At 40.8% G+C, this 6000-nt stretch overlaps 1 long non-coding RNA gene across 1 annotated transcript in view; it reads right to left on the reverse strand.

Moving 5' to 3' along the window:
- The window catches only part of LOC108798448, a 12565-nt gene that overhangs the window by 4678 nt on the left and 1887 nt on the right, over positions 1-6000 (reverse strand). Inside the window, exon 2 of the long non-coding RNA XR_001941951.1 lies at positions 4419-4422. This is a non-coding gene — a long non-coding RNA (uncharacterized LOC108798448). The remainder of the gene's footprint in view (positions 1-4418; positions 4423-6000) is intronic.

A 6000-nucleotide genomic window follows, 5' to 3' on the forward strand; every position in this document is an offset into this window, starting at 1 on the left:
GCTCAGCATTGTCCTCCGTGCTGATCTCCTCTTTGATGTCTGAATACGGAAGTGGTGTGTGTTATATCACTTCCGCATTCAGCTGTCATTCCTCTGGCTGCTATAGAGATCTGCTTCACTAGCTTCTTTGGGGTTCCCCAGCTGACAGGGATCTTACAGACCCCTAATGTCTCCATAAACAGGACCTGTCAGTGTGCCTGTGCTATCACATAGGGGGATTGTTAGCACCTTAAACATTAAGTGTAAAAAAATTACTCGTAAAAAAACCCCCTATAAATTAAGTACCCCACCCCCATGTATACGCACATATAAAAGTAAATACGCATCAGGTGCGCCAACGTGCGAAAACATCAATTGCGCTGCACATGTTACATATCACCGTGAATGTCGGAGTGCGAGCAATAATTTTAGGACCCTTAATCACTGATAACACTAAACTGATGAGCGATAAAAGCTTTTCAAGCCTATGGCCAATTTTGGGTATTGTAGTTTTTTTGCGGGTGCACGTAATTTTAAGGCTTGACATGTTTGGTGTCTGTTTACCCAATATGACCCCGTCTTTATATTTTACCAAAAAATTGGGTAATTAATAAATGTTTCATCATTTCATTTTTTTCAACATTTTTTGTAATTTTTCCTTAATACAGTAAAAAATAAAACCCCCAGTGGTGATTAAATACCACCGAAATAAAGCTCTATATGTCCCCAAACAAATGGTACAAAATTAATTTCAGTACAGCGTTGTATGACGGAATAAATGTCAGTCAAAGTACAGCAGCGCTGAATACTGAAAAATGGCCTGGCCAGGAAGGGGGGGTTTAACACAATTAAGTGGTTAATTGTATTTTTTTAAAACTTTTTTTTTCTTTCTTAATTACTATCACATAGAGGAGCTCACAAGCCCCCTATGTGATAGCATACTAGTGGTAACAAGTACTGTTTAAGGGGACATTAGGCGTCTATTAGACCCCTAGTGTAACCTTTCCGCTCGGCTTCTGCAGCTGGGTAATGAGAGCTGAGGGACTGGAAAGGATGCAATCGTTGCTTCTGGCCCTATTCAGCAAGGAGGATTTTGGCTAGCCCTACACTGCAAGGGTTAAGTGTTCCTTTTGGTCTAGGTGGAGTGGAGGGAGAGTGAAGCTGGAAGAACCGGTGTAAGTGCCAGCTCCAAGGATCGGGAGAGTATAATTTTGTTTGCCCAGAGTTCTTATTTAAATTTTGTAAAGCTGGGTGTTTAATTACACTTATACTAAGCTTGCCATTGTTTAGAGTTTTAGTGTTAGTGGGAAGTGGGTTTCCTTATGTTGGCATAATACAGGGCAGTGCAGATTATTTCATAAAGTACTCTATTTAGGGCACATGTCACTTATCTGGCTACCTCCTTGTTGGTTAACCCTACTTTATGGGAGCATCACTTGGTGTAACATGGGTTAAAGAATGGGCTTTTGAATGTGGAATCTTCGGTATGGTATAGGAACTTTATTCCCCTGGTCAAATTTGCCATATAGGGGGATTTTGGCCAATAGCATGCTGTGGCAACAAACTAAAGGTATACAGACAGAACTGCACATTTATGTTTGACATGCATACGATGCACACCGCTTATCTAGCTAGGGCTTTAGCTTTTATTCAGCTGTATTTGTAATGCACCAAACTGCCCCATGTTTGAATGTCTACTATAATAGTGATTGGAGGTTGTGGCCTCACTTAACACCCTCCTTTGTCACCCCAATACCCCCCCTCCCCCCCACTATTTTCTCCAAGAGCCTGGTCACTGGTTCTGGTAACCAAACACAGTCTCCACATTTGCAGTTCCATAGCACAGGCCTCAGGTCTCTTTTCCCAGCTCCTGCTATGTATCAAGTCACCTCTTTTCTATCAGTGGTTTCTGCATTTCTGTGAGACTGTGAGAAGGAGATCTGTCCTTAAAAATAAAGCTGGGCATAATTCAAACTAGGGATGCACCGAAATTTTGGCCACCAAAAAATATATCGGCGGAAAATGGCACTTTGGGAAAAATGCCGAAAGTACAACCTTTTGGCCAAAATTGAGGTGCATTGCTATTTTCTCTCCTCCCCTCTGGGCACTGCTCTGTGTCTCCTCTGACATAGCATAGTGTCCAGCAGACAGGAGAGAAACGTTAATGCGGCTGAGTGGGGAGGAGAGCGCTGTGAGCAGCGATGCCACAGGAGGCCAAGCTCTCCTCCTGCACCGCCCGGTGCGGCCTCCTGTGACAGATCGGGATTAAGAGCCATGTGGGGGCGGAGACAGCTGTCAGCTGTCGCAGGAGGCTGAGTTGGCGGTGTGGGGGCTGAGTCAGCTGTCAAAATAAACCGAGCTCTCCTGCCCACACCATCCGCTCAGCCTCCTGTGACAGCAAGTCAGGATGAAGAGTGGGTACAAGCAGTCAGCGATCTTGCTTGTAAATAATTGAGAACATAGTATATTTACTGTGTCCCCAATTATGAATGAACAAGACGTTCTCTACATCACATACTATATCCACAAAGTATGAATGAGCAAGAATACTAAGTATAGAGTCTTACTGTTCATTCATAACAGGGGCTGCAGAAAAAAAGATTGAGGACTCTGTGTCCTCAATCTTTTTCTATTTTAAAGGGAAATATCAGTGGTCGTTTTAGACCACTGATATCTTACAGAAGCCCCCAGCAGTAAAGTAAAAAAAAGAAAAAAATATTTATTAATAAATACAAGAAAAAAAAAGTTTTGAAAAAAAAGAAATACAAATAATTTTTTTTTTTTTTTAATTAAAAAAGGTTAGAAAAAAATAATTTTCAGTTTCGGCCTGATGTTTTTTTAACTTTCGGTTTCAAAATGTAATTTCAGCGCATCTGAAATAAAACCCCTGTTTTTTGCCATCTATGTCTCATTTGAGAGATTTCACTTAATTTCTAGTCATGTAAACACAACAGGAAATGAGAGGCAAACTCTCCAGTAAGGTAAACCCTCTCTTAGATAGTTGCCACCAGAACAAGTGTACTCATTGGAAGATTTTGCATCTATTCTTGTTTTTCTGGCAACTGACAATTTTGTATTTTCACTCACTTTCAGTTCTGATGACAATGTACCAGCCTAAATGGAGAGCATGAATGCCTCTAAATCCTCACCACTCCATCCAAAATGAAAAATGTGCTTATCCTATTCATACACATCAAGCATGCTTGTATTATTTCCTGGATGGCATTAGTAGCTGACTTATTTGGTGTAAGTTTTGCCCGCAGTTGATCGCTAAGTTGCTACAAGATATATGATGAATTGCACATTTGTACAGTTATCTGCAGACTTGGAACTAGGGATAGACCAATTATCAGATCTACCAATAATCCGGGCTGATCAGCTGATTGAAGAAGCCGGTCAGTAAATCTATGTAGGAACAGAGCTGCCGGCTCTGTTCGTGTATTCTGACAGCGACCGGCGGCCACTGTCAAAATATGAAAAATAAAAACAGATAGCAGGGGAAGCAATAGTCAGCCCGCTATTGGCTATTTCAAATTGCCAATAGCAGGCTGGCTATTGCACCCTCCCACTGCCTGCTGTCAATCAGCAGAGGAGCAGAACTGAAGGAAAAAGCTCTCCTTCAGGTCCTTCTCTGCTGATTGACAGCAGGCAGTGGGCGGGTGCAATAGCCAGCCTTCTATTGGCTATTGTGGAATCCTGCCACCAGCAGAGGAATGGGGTGGGGGGCGGCCGATATCAGGCGACTGCCTGCTGTTTGCATAGAGCTGTTGGTACAGCTAGATGTAAACATAATATTGGTACCTGCTATCGCCTGAAAGGTGGGCAGTAATGGGCATCGGTTCCAAAATATCGATATCGGTCGACTCCTACTTGGAACCATTCCTTACTTGCAACATAAGAAATACTATAGCTGTGAAAGTCACTGCCATGTCTAAGTATACACTCATTGGTATCCTATTAGAGATAACATCTTGCTGCAAAAAAATACATGGTTTTGCAGCAGTATAAGCTTTTCGGGAAGCAAAGGGAGACAAATCTTTTGAGTTTACGCAATCCATGGTACAAACTACCTTTCCACTACTGGCATAACAAAATCACACACAGCAGAAAGTCTCATATGGGGTAAACAATAGCAAGAAAAAAGTGAATTCTGTTTAGTTTTGTTCTATCATTAAGCTAAAAAAAGGGTATGACTTAAATCTATAGGTAAAGCATAAAAGATTTTTAAAAGAAGTTCTCAAAGAATGAGGAAACTAAAGAATGCAAAAATAAAAGTCTCTTCCCTCGCCAAGGCAGGTAGACTGAATATATGAAAACTATGATTCACCATCAGCTTTGTTATCATTATTGCCCAATGCCCATTATTGATTGTGGGCTTTAATACTTGCAGACTGTCCGATGTACAATTTATCTCAGTTTACTTCATCCTCCTCATTCACAAATCTATCATCCTCAATCATACTTCAGTTAGGCATCCAACAAATCATGTTTGGTCCAATCTATAATCCAGCAAACCACAGTCAGTCATTTGTCATGGTCACTTGCCAGGTGTCAGAGTCACTTGTACTTTTATTACACGCCCTCCCCTCTCTTTTTTCCCGTCTCCCTCTCTCCTTAGTTTTGTGTAAATGACCTGTTAAAATGTCTAGTAGTTAAAGTCTAACCCCACTTTGGTTGAGAAAAAATCAGTCCCATCTGGCTGATCAAAATACAATGCAAGGATATTAGCAAACTTTGTTGCAGATTTCTACCTGTTTCTGTTCTGAGGGAAAAGCTGTTTGTTTCACCATGTCCTTTCCAAACTGATTTCTGAATAGGAGGGTCTGGTTCATTATAGCCACCTGATGCATTCTATATTCTGATGAGGAAAGTTGCAATGTTGGCATCCCTTTAGGCATAATTAAACCTTAGGGATTATCTGACCCAAAATTAAGTTGCAAGGGATGCCTAAAATGTTGCTTGTATCTTAGTGCAGACTCCTGTCATAATCAGTCAGCTAATCACAGAAGCAGGAAATGATATTTCTGAAGGTGTACTGTGCACCAGCTGCGTATAGAATGCCGCCTGGTCGCCATATTGCATTGAATTTTGTTTTTCCACAGTTTTAAAAAATTAAAGCAGCTGAAGTTTTAAATTGAAAGGTAATTTTTGATAACAATGAATTACAAAATGACTTGTAAAGTAATTATATATGCTATATTCCTTTTTTTTATATTCTTAATAATCCAATTTTTTAGATTGAAACTGGAGTTTCCCTTTTGATAGAATCAACTTTATTTTCATAATTTTATAAAAATTAATTTGAACTATTTCTATAAATGCCACTTAATTTACCTAGAATGTTCTTAATGCAGTGTAAATGGGGGAATCCCTCTGCCAAGCTATTGTAGTCTGACAGCAGTGGCTGTGCCGCTGTCACTATACCCGTACAGTGACTGCAGCTGATTGGCTGCAGCCATTGTTCGGTTGATAATTTTTGGGCCTGGTTTCTTGAACAAAAGCAGAGTGAAAAATCGACTTTTTGGCAAATAGAGGGGCTCTGACGGGGCCCCACACTACTAGAAATTCCAACCTAAGGAGAGATGGAGGGCAGAGTAATAAAAAGTTCCATTGATTCTGGCACCTGCCTCTGTCATATTCCTCAAGATTTTGGAGATGTTTAAACAATAATACTGCCTCAAGGCCACATCCACTATTGCAAATGCCGCAGACTCCTCCAATATCAGAAACTGATATCCTTGATCCAGCAAATGGCACTGATCCAGTTAAAAATAAAGGACTTGTCAAAATCCTTTGTTGTGTTTTTTTTTCCAAATAAAGGATTTTTCCAAAAGACTGTTTTCTTTTTCCGTTTTTTTTTTTTAAAACCTTAGTGAATGGGTAGGGGTACTCATTCACTCACCCTTACTCATTCACAAGGGTGGGGCCGCATTTGGCCTGTGCTCTGATCAAGGGTCTGGTATGGAAATTTAGGGGGACCCCACTCCCCCCCCCCCCCCCCCTTTTTGGGGGTTTTTTTCC

Source organism: Nanorana parkeri, unplaced genomic scaffold (genome assembly GCF_000935625.1).
Source record: "Nanorana parkeri isolate BGI_ZX_2015 unplaced genomic scaffold, ASM93562v1 scaffold1476, whole genome shotgun sequence".
Lineage (NCBI taxonomy): Eukaryota > Metazoa > Chordata > Amphibia > Anura > Dicroglossidae > Nanorana > Nanorana parkeri.